This window comes from Pseudonaja textilis, chromosome 3 (assembly GCF_049901715.1).
Source record: "Pseudonaja textilis isolate UNSWEBS1 chromosome 3, rPseTex1.2, whole genome shotgun sequence".
Taxonomy (NCBI): Eukaryota; Metazoa; Chordata; class Lepidosauria; order Squamata; family Elapidae; genus Pseudonaja; species Pseudonaja textilis.
In genome coordinates, this window is record NC_141992.1 from 73238082 (window position 1) to 73253971 (window position 15890).

A 15890-nucleotide genomic window follows, 5' to 3' on the forward strand; every position below is an offset into this window, starting at 1 on the left:
AAATATTATTCAATCAGGAGATTTTTTTAGGAAATGTTTTTTTTTAAAGAAAACCAGAGGTAAATATGGATATATTTCTTTTCCCAATATTGAAGTAGGTCTATAATGTCAATTAGAGTCCTCTTCATAAATCTTAAAGACTGCATGAATATTCAAATTTTGAAGCAGGAGGGTCCAAAACTCGATGTCTTTTATGTTGATCTGCCCTGGTCTCTATGATTAAGACCTCCTTCCATTCATCTGAATACAAGTAGGACAATTTTTATGATTACAGATATTGTGAGGAGAATTTCAGCCAGGTTCAGATGAGGCCAGAGCAAGTGCATGTACTGATGAAACAGGAAATGGGCATGATCCTCTCCCCTTCTGTGATTTGAATTGTCATGCAATCTTAATAAAAGAAATGATGTTTTTGGAGTACAATCACAAAACTATTCCCATATGTTCCATTTAAGTGATTTCATATTTAAAAAATCCAAAACTTGCAATGGGCCTATAAAATGATTTCTGTACATATGAATTGCAAATGTCACTAGATTCTTATTATTAGAATTGCAGGATAAAGCCTTGAAGTCATTTGAAGTAAAACAACATTGCCATTTGGTTTCACTTTTGGAAATAGGAGACTCGCGTTGCTTTGTGTAATAGTTTTGAAGGATTCTGTACAAAACATTGTCAAGGAGAAGCACCCTTTTGAATCTTTCCACACCTTTAGACTATTCGTATAATTTCTACCTAAACTGCACTTCCTGAATTAAGATGCAACTTAAAAATGCAGGTATTAATATGAAGTAGACAAAAATATGCATATTGGGAAGATATGCATAACATTGCAGTATCCTAGAGTAGAAGTAGGGAATTTCTATGTCACCCAAAACCTGCATGCTTCTGAATAATGTGTTTACCACAGCAATGGTGAAGAAACAGTGCAGGGGGCCAAAGTCAAAAGTAAACAGGGCTACCAATATATATTTAATTAGAGATCAATTTTATCTAATTCAGTGGGACTTATTCCGAGACAAATTGGCTTGGAATCATATGCATGTATATCTTTATGATGTTCTGCTCTTTTATATGCAGGTTTGTGCTTGACTAATTATTGAGCATTGACATATGATTAACTTGTATCACTGTGGAACTCATTCCAAAGACTTGTGGCATTTAAATACCAACTAGCCATTGACTTTACAGTCCATTTTATGGCACTCATGGACTGAAGGGAGAAGAGGGAAAAGGGTCAAGAAGTGCATTTTTCAGAATGACTTCATAACTTCCACTATCCCATAACCTGTGATCCGTGATCTATTCTTGTCCTGATATTATTTTACAGATCCCCAAAGGGAATTCCTGTGGAGGATCTGTGCCTCTGTTTGAAGGCAGAGATTTCTCCTTTTTTTCAGTTGCCTGAGACAAAGTGACTGATTATTACACGGGAAGAGAAACTGAAGGACATCAACATACTCTAACCTATTTTGGCACAAGACAATAATACAGTAGATTACAATCCTTCTCACAGCTGATTGAGCAAAATGAATAAAAGAAGCAGAGAAGGCTGGTTCCTCCTTCATGCTCACATGGCTGCACTTCAAAACACAAAGGGCCCCCTTCTTTTCATTCATACACCTCAAATCATAACTTTGAATCACAGGAATGCCTCCTATATCTTTTGCAAGAGTTATGAGCTAGCTGAACCTGAGATGATGACAGCTCTGCTCTGAAAAGATATTGCATGCCATCTTGGATCATCTTATTATCCTTTTCCCATTTACTTATGAATTGATCACCAATTTAACACCTAAGGCACCTGAAATAGTGTCTCATTATTATTTCCAATTTTACAAATGGGAGAGAACTTTCCTGTGCTGTGTCAGTCAATACTAAATTACAACGTCCTTATACAATTTCTTTAAAGTATATCCCTGTGCAAAAGGCCATCTTTGTTCAGCGTGAAGAAGTGAGGGAAAATGTAAGAATAGCCAGCTTGACCCAAATCAGAAACAGGCAAACTGAAGTTCCAGGTTAAATATATTTGCCGGCCTGTTTGGGGAATTTATGACTAATGCTATCCCCACATCTATTCTAAACAGAATTGACAAAAATTGGAATTGGGGTAGCTTGCCCTTTTGAGTAGGAGATACATGGGCATTCAAGCATTTAAATTGGATTTAAAAAACAAGAAAACCTACTTCATCAACATATCCAAAACAATCCAAAGGAAAACCTGCTGAAAATTCTAAGGATTTTTTCCCTTACACATGTGATACAGTATAGGAAACATTGCTGTTTACTTGGCTGATAACTTTATACAGCTTGCATGTGTGCATGCAGACACAAATTTACAACAATTAGCATCCATTCACCAAGAAATTAACATCTTAGGGCATTACTGGAGCTCTTAGACTTCAGCAAGGCATTTGACAAAGTAGACCACAACCTACTTCTTGGTAAGTTAGACAATGTGGGGTAGACAGCATCACCACCAGATGGATTTGTAACTGGATGACAAACCATACTCAATGAGTTGTCCTTAATGGTACTACATCTACATGGAGGGAAGTAAGGAGCGGGGTACCACAAGGTTCCATCTTAGACCCAGTACTTTTCAACATCTTCATAAATGATTTAGATGAGGCAATAGAAGGGGAACTCATCAAATTTTCAGATGACAATAAGCTGACAATAGCCAACATCCCAGAAGACAAGCTCCAGGATCCAAAAAAGATCATGACAGATTTGAACAATGAGCCCTATCCAACAAAATGAATTTTAATGTGGAGAAAATCAAGGTTTTACATTTAGGCACGAAAAAACAAAAGTACAAGCATAGTTTAGGTGAAACCTAGCTCAAAAACAGTAACTGTGAGAAGGACCTTGGAGTCCTAGTGGACAATCACTTAAAATGAGCCAGCAGTGTGTGGCAGCAGCCAAAAGAGCTAATACAATCCTTGGTTGTTTAAAAAGAGGCATATAATTAAAACCACGTGAACTATTAGTACAGCTTTATAAAGCCTTAGTAAAGCCATACCTGGATTACTGAATCCAGTGCTGGTCACCACATTACAAAAAAGATGTTGAGACTTGGAAAAAGTGCAAAGAAGAGCAGTTAAGATGATTAAAGGCCTGGAGACAAAAATATATGAAGAATGGTTGCAGGATTTGGGTTTGGCTAGTCTAGAGAAAAGAAGGACTAGGAAGATATGATAGCAATATTTCAGTATTTGTGAGTACGCCACTTATTTTCCAAAGCACCAGAGGGCAAGACAAGAAACAATGGATGGAAACTATTCAAAGAGAGAAGCAATCTGGAATTAACGAGGACAATTAACCGGTGGAACAGCTTGGCATCAAAAATTGTAGGTGTTTCATCACTGGAGGCTTTTAAGAAGAGACAGATAACAGATAATCAGAGTTGGAAGGGACCTTATAGGTCATCTAGTCCAACCCCCCGCCCAAGCAGGAGACCCTACACCATTTCTGACAAATGGCAGTCCAGTCTCTTCTTCAAGGTCTCAAGTGATGGTGCTCCCACAACTTCCGAGGGCAAGCTGTTCCATTGGTTGATTGTTCTCACTGTCAGAAAGTTTCTCCTTATTTCCAGACTGGACAGTCGCTTGTCTGAAATGGGATAGGGTCTCCTGCTTGGGCGGGGGGTTGGACTATAAGGTCTCTTCCAGCTCTATTCTGGTTGATTGATTGACTGATCATCAGCCATTCTACAGAAATTTACAAGCAAATTAATCTGCGGATTGCCTTCTACTTGTTTTTTAAAAATCTAAAGTATGTTATAGAAAAACATATTTTTTTTATTTCTAATTTCTAGTTCCTAATCGAAATTTTATTCTGTTCTGTTCCTGCATAAAATCAAGAGTGCTTTTTAAAAATGTATTAAAATGCTTATTCCTGTTTTTCTCTTCATATATTCATATTGACGTATATATAACCAGCGCAGCACATACATCTCAATGATAGCATAATAGTAAAACCAGCAGAAAACAAGTTGATTTTGACCACTGCTAATTTATTTATTTTTTAAATAAATTTTATTAAGTTTCCAAATTTTAAAAACATAAAATAAAACTTTATACATTGTTATCAACATCAAGATATCTTTTGCATCTCCTCACATTTTTCAGTATATGGATTTACTTATTCCTTTACCATTACATCTTACTCTTACTATAAATCAATAACTTTTATCCTTACGTCTCAATCTTCTCCATGGTATATTTACATATTCCCTCATTCTTTTCCCAATTGCCATTTGACTACTGCTAATTTCTACAAACACTAAAAAATAGCTTTTAGAATATCTGGGATAGAAAAAAAAAGTTATTACCAGAGACCAAAGAACTATCGCATAGATACCAAGAGAATCCTAGTTTGGATGCCAGCGGTGAAAAGATTTTCTCTTCTAGAAAATATTGGAAACCAAAGTGACAGGAAAGCATATAGACATACAGTCAGGGCAGAATGGTACTTTAATTGTTAGGGATAGGGATAGGGTAGAGTCAAGCCTTCTGCCGGTCATGGAGAGAGAATCACTAGGTAGCTTGGGTTTAATCACTCACTTTTTTCACCTAACTTACTTCACATAGGGAAAGTCTGAAGAAGAGAATTCCATGGATACCACTTGAGCATCTAAAGAAAAAGTGGGGTATCAATTGGACAAATAAAAACTATTTGGAAGAAATATATAAACAACATTAAAACGAGCAACAACTGAAATGCAAACCATCAGGTGAAGCTGCTCTCCCAAGCCAAAATCTAGTTCTAAGTAATAGACTTTCCAATCCACCAGTGTTGAGCCGAGTGGTGGGATTCAAATATTTTTGCCACCAGTTCGGTGGGCGTGGCTTGGTGGGGGTGCTTTGAGCATGTGCACACACTTTGAGTGCATGCGCATACCAAATACTCACTTTGCGCAGGCGCAGAGGCATTTGCACAGGTGTTCTAACTCGCCTCCTGCAAGCCTGCATGATCCCGTCGCTTCAGCAGCACTACCAGTTCAGTCTCCGTTGCTCATCACTCCTACCGGCTCACCAGAACCAGCCTAACCTGTCAAATACCACCACTGGTTGAGCCTCACTGAAAGCAGAACTTTCATGTTGTGATAGTACCTATACACTGCTTGCTATATAAGATGTGTTGATTTCCTCTTATCAAAAGATATTTCCTGTGCTTTCGGGGTAATTGAGATAACGGCTGATGGTATTGACAACAATTGTGCATTGAGTATATTTTCTGGCTTAAGGTAAAAAGACCCCTGCTGTGTGCAGAAGCAATGTCTATTGAAAGCATTGTCATTTCACAACACTACTTACAGCCAGTACCTGCAAAATATGGATGGAAATAATGTCATGTCATGTTTGCTTTTATCTGCAATTCTTTATGTCCAGAGTAGAGTGACATCCTAATTGAACATTTTCAAGCAATCTACTACAACTAGTGCTCTCTGGATTAGGTCGCAAATCCTAGAATTTTCCGTCTGCATGACCAAAGACCTAGCATAACTAGAAATGTTATGAGTTTAAAATTCAGAACATGCCATAACATGTTCACTACATTTTATTAGATGTCTTGTGTTGCTGAACTCTTCGTAAAATGAAACTAGAGGAACTTAGTTTCTTTTCCTTTTTCACACAATATATAATTATTCAGATTTCACTTACAAATCTTAGATTTTTTTTTATATTGTAAGAAAACATATATTCAATGCAATTAATCATAAAAGCGGGAGAGGTTTCAAGTTACAAAACTTGGAAGCATTATTTTTAATTTAAGGTCCTGCATACTCTCAGGAGTTAGGGATTCCTATTGCTTGAAGGAGAAATTTTCTTAGCTTTTTACATTAATGAAACAATTTGTGCTTTCATGCATAACTGCATGCTAGAGAAACGAGGGGAAATCAGAAATTATATTCCTTGGAACTGCTAATACATAATAAAGCTTGTTTATTTCAATTGAATTCACTCATTCATTCATTCATTTGATTTATGGACTACATTTGTGCCGTGATACTGTAGTTTGAGGAAGCTGACAGAGAGATCTTCCTCCACTGTATTCCAAAATAGCAGTAAAGTAAGTAGTTTGGACTGATAGTGGCTGACTCAAACTTTCCCATTGAGGGACTTGAACCAACATTTCCCCAGTTTCAGTTCAACACTTAATCATTATCCCATACTGACTCTCTGTGCTATAACTCTATACATTAAAGTCTGATGTAGATATAAAACATTAGGAAGATTCTATCTCACTGAAGCAGAAATGGCAGGATTTAAGAGTCACATTAAAGACTCAATTGCTTTAATTATTCAATTCATTACAGCAACTGCATTTTTAGGCTCTTGTAGAAGCCTAGAAAAAGACTAGCTTGCTTTAATGAACAGTAGAGAAGTAATGTATTCATGCTTGTTCTTGTGCAAAGTCTGAAGCATTTCTTTCAAATCATTTTCAAACTCTGCAGAGCTCTAGTCTATATCCTGGATCAAGGGTGCAAGTTATTTCCATTTTGTTCCATTCTGCCATAATATGGGTGAATCTGAAACAAAAGAAAAAAAAATGCATGTGCTTTTACTTTCATACACAACATTTCCCATCCTACCTTTCTGTACATGTTTGTGTGCAAGTATTTCTCAAAAGTACATGTTTGTATCTAATATTCTCATAGTATCCATTTTTACAGCCAAATTTACACAGGCTCTATGCACCTTTCCAAAATCGACGGATGCTTTTTGAAATATATGGTTGAGTCAAGAATTATAAACACCAGCAGACTGTATTTCACTACAGCCCATACAGAATCCATATTGGCTGAAAATGCCCCTTTAACCTAAAATAAATCAATGGCAAATGTCTTCTATGTACCTAAAATATTTGAATAAAAAGATGCAGAATGGACATTCTGTCCATCTTTTCCAGATAAGCCCAACATTTTGTATGGCCATTGGACTCTGACAAATGTTGGAGACCGAGTGGGAGGGCTTTGTAGAGTTGCCTATTTGGCCAAGTTCTACATGGGTGAGATGTGGGGGGAAACCCACAAGGAATCATGATTTATACATGTGGTGCATCATGCATTCACTCTGTGGGCAAATAAAGTTTTGAAGGAGCCATGTTCAATTGTGTTCTATATCACAAGGTACATTAATGTCTTCCAGAAGTAACTGCATGGCAGAAATGGGAGAATTCCAGAAGTCTGGCTGCTCCTACAGAAAAACTCATGTCAACTATTTTTTATTTCTCTTTCTCAGGTTTAATTTAAATTTGATACCATGGAAGATGGTGGGAGTGGAGCACCGAGGAAGAATCTGGGCAAAGCAATCAAGTCATGTTCATAAGAGTGAAGGATGCTTGAAAAGTGCCACAAGGACTGCAGTTCCATCCCACACAAGGGATGCCAGGTACCAGAGAACACAAGGAAGACATGAGAGGGTGCAGCCTAAAACAGTGTTTAACAGGTAGTATTAATCACTCTCATTTTTGTCTCAAAAGTGCTTTTTCAAGGGGAAATTGGACTTTCATAGTTTTCTTTGAAGACATTTCACTTCTCATCCAAGAAGCTTCTTCAGCTCTGACTAGATGGTGTGGAATGGAAGGATTTATATTACTTGCAGACAGCTGGTCTTTTGCACTCTTTTGAGTTGTTGAGACCACTTGGAGGTTTGTCTTTGTCCTCAGGGTCACCTGAGTAGTGCAAATGGATGTGGAGCCTTCTTGGAACTGCTGAAAGGACTGTGTTGTAGACTGGAGATAGATGGTGTCATATCTCTCCCCTCTGTTGAGAGAGGGCTGTATTGACATAGTTGGCCTCTTTCACACCTCTTTCAAACCAGAAATAAAACCAATCTTCAAAGAAAAACAAGAAAGTCCTCTTGAAAAAGCAACTTTGGGACAACCAGGATCTGGATGACTGAGAATCTCATTTTTCTTGGTTAACTTGATTTCAGATCAAAATCAGGATGGAAAAAGCAAAACCAGCAGAATGTAGTTCTTTTTCCAGAGTACTAACTACTGGTTTTTCTTCCTCTCAGAGACTGGAGACTGTATCTTAACAAATAGGCAGTTACACCCTGAGTCAAAATGTTCATGTAGGAAAACAAGAAGCAGGATGTTCTGCAGTGAGCAGAGTATCTACAAGACTCCTTTCAGACCTGTGGTTGGGTGCTCATTTGTGCTGCTTTCTTTAAAGCAACAACAAATCTGCCCTCCATTCGTTTATTCCTTTATTGGTAGAATAGATCTGACTTGAGTCTTGGGAACAATAGAAAGATGTTACCATGGCTATTAGCTATGGTTATGTCTCAGCAACATTACACATAGAAGAAATGTCTTTCTGTCAGAGAAATGCTGCTCACAAAACTTTTTAAGTACATAAAATGTCGGGGAGGGGAGAAAAGCCCCAACAATTATAAATGCTGGCAAAAGCTAATTAAGTATAACCTAATTCTTCTAGAAAAAGAAAATACATTTCATTTGAACTAATACCACCATAAATCAATGAAGTAAAATGTTGCTTTAAAAAGTTGATTTTTTAAAAAGAACAAATCAACAAATCATTAGCATCAAGAATATTGCCCAGCAAAGACAATTAATGCTGCACATGGCATAAATTTCATGTCAAAGGCATAAAAGACACTAAGGAGTCCACACAGGAAAGAATAGCATTCAGGGTCTCCCAATTAGCCACTCTGACTTCCAATACGTAGAAGAGAAGGGCAATTATAAACTGTGGGCTGCAGTAACAATAAAAAAAGATAACTTGTGAGTGGTTTTGCTTATAATAAGAGCAGCAGTTAAAGACCAATCTTCAAAGCAGGCTAGATGGGTCATGAGATACATGCACATCAAAGGTGGCATTCAGCAAGTTCTGACCAGTTCTAGAGAACCAGTAGTGGAAATTTTGAGTAGTTTGGAGAACCAGCAAATACCAGCTCTGACTGGAGATTTTACACTATCTTTCCTGTACCACGCCCACCAAGCCACGCCCATAGAAGCAGTAGTAAAAAAATTAGAATCCCACCACTGATGCACACTGTTTCTGATACTTGATCTCAGCAGAATTCTCAGATCCAAGACACATTGTTGGGAAAGGTATGAACACTTACTTTTTCAAACAGTGGCAGGCAGCCTTTCAGCATTTGTGGCACAATTACAAAATTATTTGGGGACGGCAAAAGATCTCAACTGCAAAAATCTGGATAAGCATGAGATGGCTGCAAAAAGTTGGGGTTTATTGGCTTTTGAATTACTGAGTTTCTAGATAACCTCTCTCCACTATTCTAAGTGTGCTAAACTTATCTTAGACTTAATACCACTTTCTCTCATAAATACCTTCTATTTTTTTAAATATTATCTTTGCACAATAACCCCAAATATCCCGATTTGAATTGTGGGAAGATTTATTCTCACAGCGGGAGTACCCATTCCTTCAGTTGTGATCAAATCTTATGGAAAAACAATAAAGTGCCAGGCACTTAACTGTTCCTTCAAAACCCACATTAACATTTAAAGGACTCAAATTCCAGAGTCTACACCTTATTGTCTAGAACAGGTGACTCATCCACATATATATACACCTATATATTTGGTGCCTTTATGTCAGGGTTAATTTCTGGAGATTTCTTGGACAAGTCCCATCAGCTTTCTTGGAAAGGTTTCTGGAAGTGGTTTTGCTATTGCTTTCTTTTCCTTAGGACTGAGGGAGAGGGCACAGGGGCAGAGCTAGAACTCACAGCCTCCTGGTTTCAAGCTAGATAACTTGACCACTACCCAAACTGACTGTCTTCATAGATATACCCTACTTTAAATTTTTGTTCCATCCTGCTAAAATACTAAGGAGTTTCAGCTATTTGTGTTTTTCTCTCTGTTCTAGTCAGCCAAGGAACTTTGAATGTAGCCCTAAATCAAATCAGTTAGTTTCTAATTTGATCTGAGTCAACTGGGCTATTTTATAAAGAAACAAATGGAGCCAAAACTGAATGTGAAGGTCAGTTGGCTTGTCTAATATCTAGGAAGTCCCAGACTGAGTGTATTTTCCAATCTCTTTCTTTGTTTTTACATTGGCTTGGTTGTTTGTTTTTGTGAAAGAAATTGTTTCTCTCTGTGTGCATCTAATTTGGATGAGGGCTATGAGAATAAGAAGACATTTATCTTTTACCCCTGTTTCAACTCCCTGTGTGTCTCTTATATAAGCAGTAGTGGTAGATAAACGGAATCAATAAAAAGATAGATGCTGATATAGAATGCTATTTTTCATAGATTTAGGGTGGCTCCAAGTGGAAATGAATGAGAAGCATCTATGAGATTTAAACGTATCAAATGATTTTACAACAGGAAGCAGCTTTGTTTCTTTGTTCTTTCACTGAGAGTGTTTTGTTTCTGTGTGCATATATATACACTATGCATGCTACCTACATTTTATTTGAATATGTACTATAATATATGGTATATATTCAAATGTGGGAAAATACAGGCAGCTGAGAATATGCTTAGTCCTGGATTTTAGCAAACAGTGTTCATTTGGATTCCACAGGGTGATAAGTCGCTGCCAAGACCATCACATTTGATTAGTCTGTCATCTTTCATCCCCCAGTACTGCCCTGATACACTGCAGGCTCACTATCTAGTTCTGTTTCTCCATGCAAAGTTCCCAGACCATAGAATTGTTGTAGAAAGATGATGGAGAATGACCGTACATCTTTGGCTAAAGCGCCTCATTATTTATTCACCTAACAAGAAATTTGGGCTCAAAGAGGCAAAGATGGATTACAACATTTCAGTATTTTTATTTATTTATTTATTTATTTATTGCATTCAGCATGCCCATTCTTGCTATTTTTCTTGCTGACTCTACATTAGAAATTTACAAATTTGGGCTTTTGCAATTGTATATATAGACTCTGTAGAATTTTCAACTTATATGTAGCATGTGAGTTTGGGATATACCTTTCCCCAAGACAACTGATGGCTGCTAGTGAGGACTGCATGGACAACTTAGTTTGTAGTAGTTTGTATATAGTTTGTAGTTTGTATATAAAAAAATAAGCATTAACAAAATGTTGACCCAATTAAGAGCCATTGCTATTATGATCCATGGTGGTAATTCCATCATAACGGCTTCCAAGGTCCCAATCCAAAGTCAGCACCAGAAAAATCTCTTGAAAATTAAAATGATGTACACCAGCTGCAATTATCTGAGTTCCTATTTTATTTTATTTTTTAAAAAATCATATTTATATTATAGCCTCTGACATCAGGCCTGGGATTCATCCATGAACTATGGGATGGGAGTAGCAATGTTCTATTTTAGTTAAGGAGCAGTTTAATTGATTAAAATCATACTTTGGTAAGGAATCTGAATGAAAGATTATTTTCTGGGCAGAACAATGGAAATTATTTATAATTAATGTATCAGATTTGTGTTCAGGATGAAGAGGTTCTTGGATAGAAAACAGTTGATTTTCCATTCTTTCCGGGTTGTGCTATATTTTCTGCTGCCTACATACTTGATGTATTTACTCGTATCTGTAAACTCATGCATACACAGAAAACCAAACATCTGTATCTAGATTTAAAGTTTTCAACCACTGTTTTGTTGTTGTTAGTTGGGAAGACGTGTCTGATCCATTGCGACCCCATGGACAATGTTCCTCCAGGCCTTCCTGTCCTCTACCATCTGGCAGAGTCCATTTAAGCTCACACTGACTGCTTCAAGTGATTCCATCCAGTCACTTCATTCTCTTGTCATCTCCTTATTTTTTTTGGCCTCAATCTTTCCCAGCATTAGGCTGTTCTCCAGTGAGTGCTTTCTTCTCATTAGATGGCCAAAGTATTTGAGTTTCATCTTCAGTCAACCACTTACCTTTCATTAAACTTAGCACATCTTGCTTTACTTGTCTTGCCTTTTTTAAAAAATTGAAAAACATATTTTTTTTAATTAGAAGATACTTTCTATCATGTGAGTTTCAGATATAGTCTGAGATGATAAAGTCAGCTTAATGAGATGTAGATCTTCAGTAGTCAAAAAAGTTTTTTGCTCATTTGTACTGACAAAAACATAGAGTGGATTAAGCAGTAAGTCTCATAAGGAGGCTTCTGTATTTACGAGGTGGAAGTACTAAAATTACCATTCAGGTTTTAGAACACAGTCCACTTTATATTTTAATTTGAAACTTAGTAGCATCTTGATCTATTGTCCCTGGTTGTAGCTAGATGGAAGTGTGACTCATTAAAGAGTTTGTGATTAACAAGGAATTCTCAGGGGTAGGATCATAGCAATAAGCAGAGTTCCAAAAAGTGTTTTGGGGAAAATAGATTAAGCTCATAATAGGAAACCAAAGACACACTACAATTCTGGTGTTGGATATAGAGTTAAAAAGGAATACTAGGCTGATGGGGGCCAGTTACTCAAACATCTTCTGTTTCTGGGTGAAATGGGAGGACAGCAGCTCCCATATGAGGTATTTTGTGAATCTTGACAAATAACAGGAAAATATGTTTTCTTCCTGCTTCATTAGGGGCACCAGTAGTTAATGCTTGCAGAATATCAATAATGCAGTGTGTAGTGCTGCATAATTAAAGGCAACCCTACGTTAATAAAATAAGTTGGGAGAAAAGTGCCAAATAGAAGGCGTAAATACATTGGTGCCTTTGGCCTTATTTCAGACAAGCTTAATTACACCCAGGCAGCTGCATCCTAGCTTGCAAGGCGATTCCTCCTGTCACTTAGATCTCTCAAGCCCTACACCCAGTTATGACATTTATGAAGAAGAGCAAACAGCTTCCCAATGGCCCACATGTGAATACTTGCAGTTTATGGCTGTCTAGACTGCACATTTGCAAATAGTTGTTCCCATAAATGGAGTCAGCTTGCCTTATACAAAGAGCTGCCATCAATTATTTGAAACCTTCTCTCTCACTGAGAGAGCCACAATTACCCTTGCTTTATGCACCAGGAACTGGAAATTCAGGAAAGACAAGTTCTCCCCTCAAATCAGTCTTGCAGGGTGACCTGATAGGAAGGTTACAGGTTGGTCAATTGAAAATATCTGCTTTAATAGGGGACTTCAGTCTCAAGAGAAAACAAAGATACAATTAGTTTTCCTATTATTATTGTAGCCACCTTGAATTATGCACATTGGAATGCTCTCTGGGTGAGGCTGCCTTTGAGAATTCAAAAAGTCGAGTTGGTATGCAACCTTGTGAAGCTAGGCATTTGGAATGCTTGGACTAACTCTCTGTCATTTACAGAAATTCGTATTAAATTGTCAAATTCTTATAAAATGGCAGTCTTGATTTTTGTGCAGCACGAGGAAACTATCTGTGTCCTCCAATGAGCTTTAGAGCCATGTTTCAACTTCCCTCTTATAAAGACTAGAATGTTAGGAGGCAAAACCAATGATGTTTCCTTATATCAGTGAAAGTTGCCCGGTGGAAGTAAATATGTTCTTTCCTAGTAACTTTCAACAACTTTGTTTTATTCTATTTTGTTCAACTCAGTGGCTGGATCTGGCCTAAGCTTTGCTGCATTTGTCCAGGAGGAAAAAGTTATTTTTGAAAGTCTTCCTCAGTCTGAGATCTGAGATTCTGAGATCTGAACACAGCTCTAGCTTGATTGAAATGATTTTTATATATTGGCTAATCCAGCTCTGTGCAGCACCCTCTTTCCATTCCATTCCCAGTTCATTCCACTTTGACTATTAATTAGGGGAAGTGGTCACTGCAGAACAGAGAAGAAAATTGTGGTATTCACAGAACTAACGGCAGTCCCCACTCAGGTCCGCAGTTCTGGCGGGAGCGCCGATTGCTCCCATTGGCTGATGCCGTTTGACAGCTGGCTATAAAAGGAGCTGTCAAACGGCATCAGTTGTTGCAGCCAGCTGATCTGCCTTGTTAGCCTCGGCAGCCGCGGCAACCCTTTATTCATTGAATAAAGCTTTCTAACCGAACGCCTCATCTGCCTCATATCTCCGCCGCTCTACAACAAAAATCAATTTTTGTAACTTGCTTCTTTTCATAGTATCATCTTTTATGATGTTGTTATCATAAATGTTGTTATCATAAATCAGTCATTGATTTCATCAACTAGTTAGTCTAGTCAGTCATGTACCATCATCATTTTAATTATATTACTTGAATTAATCACAGTTACTATTCATAAAATACTTGAACCTATCTCAACTCCATCAGATAAAACAATGATGACAGATATGTCACAGATGCAGAAACAAACATGGCCAAATAGTGCTTTATTTAATATGAATAATCCTACTTTTCCAGTAGGCTTGCAGTTTAAAATAAAAATTCTCAAGTAAAAGCTTCTAATTTACAATCTCCAAGCTTTTGGAAGGGTTTGCATAAATTATTGAATGAGTCCAGTTGGATTTACTAAATTTTTCAATTTTCCTTAATTTCTAGTGTTGTGCAATTAAAAAATAATAATTTGGGAATACCTGGAGTGGAAACACAGCACATGTTTGTGAGATATTAAAACAGACGTCTTTTGTTTAATAGCAAATAACATGACTACTTTAATAACTCACAGATAGATGTTGCATCTGTACTGTCAAGTGATTCAAAGCACCCCTCTGAATGAAATCTGAAGCAATGCACCACCCTATTAATTTCTCCTTTTCCAGAGGAGAAATGCATTAAAATTTGTTTGTATATATTTCCTAATATCTTTTTTTTTTGCTCTACCTATATTTTACTGTGTACAATTTTTGCTGTTTATCTTTCTGTCTTATATTTTGTTTTTCTGTATATTTTTTGTGTGTCCCTTTCTTTAAGATATGCATTATGTGCAATTTTAACATTCCAAACTGCATTATGAAATTCTGCAAAGTATGTTGAGTTTCTGCGTATAGTTCTATCCAATTTGCATATAGATTTTAGTACATGCCTGTGAAAATCACAAAGAATGAATTTTTCCAACATTCCACAATTACTCATTATCCCCCAAAATAACCCTCTGCCACCACCTACTGATTTACACAGAGTAGTAGGACTCTTCCTTTATCAAATCCAGCATGTGAAGTGAAATGTGCTAATCTTATAGTCCATCAGGTGATGATTTACTGCAGAACATTAAAAATGAATCACATATTTATTACCACAGAACACATATTCTCCAAAAATTAGTACTGAGAAGAGCCGCTGCTTGCAATGCTCAGATATAGACATCATTCCTGATAGTCACTGACTATGTTTTCAGCCATGAATTTGTTCAATTTCCCTTTCAAGCAATCCATGCTTGCAGGAGTGGGCTTCAAAAATTTAGCAAAGGGTTCTCTGCCCAGTTGCTGGGTGGCCATGGCCATGGTAGGCGTGGCCTAGTCAGCCTGCTGCACCATGGCAGAGAGGGGCATTTTTGCCCTCCCCAGGCTCCAGGGGCTTTCGTCAAGGCTCTGGGAAGGTGAAAACAGTCTCCCCGGGCTCTGGAGGATCTCTGGAAGCCAGAAACAGGGCCATTTTCAGCCTTCCCAAACTTCTGGGAGGCCCGTTTTTCGCCCTCCCCAAGCCTCCATGCGCGCCCTGCACTTACCTGCATCCAAAATGGGCCACATGGGGACTCCTGGGAGGGGCGGTGTGGGGTGAGCGGGACCAGCCAGGACTAGGATATGGAGGTTCTCTGAACTGCACAGAATCTTAGCTAGGGGCTCTCTTGAACCCCTGCAAACCCCCAGCAGCCCATCCCTGCATGCTGGTGACCATCACTACAAATTCCACAGGTTCAATGGAGGCAAAGCAAAGAAGTATTTCCTATGTTTTTTGCTAACGTTCAACAATTCACTTTCATTGGATAAGCCCAGGTTAGTGCCTTTTTTTCTCCCCTTGCATCAATTTAAAGTTCTCTCCTACACTTCTTTATTTGCCTTCTTTCTAAGCCCCAA

General features: G+C 37.8%; 1 long non-coding RNA gene across 1 annotated transcript in view; it reads left to right on the top strand.

Annotated features, from left to right (window-relative positions):
* The window catches only part of LOC148126161 (uncharacterized), a 262320-nt gene extending 255047 nt beyond the window's left edge, over positions 1–7273 (top strand). The window contains exon 3 of the long non-coding RNA XR_015742571.1: positions 7251–7273. This is a non-coding gene — a long non-coding RNA (uncharacterized LOC148126161). The remainder of the gene's footprint in view (positions 1–7250) is intronic.
* Positions 7274–15890: the final 8617 nt, after the last annotated feature.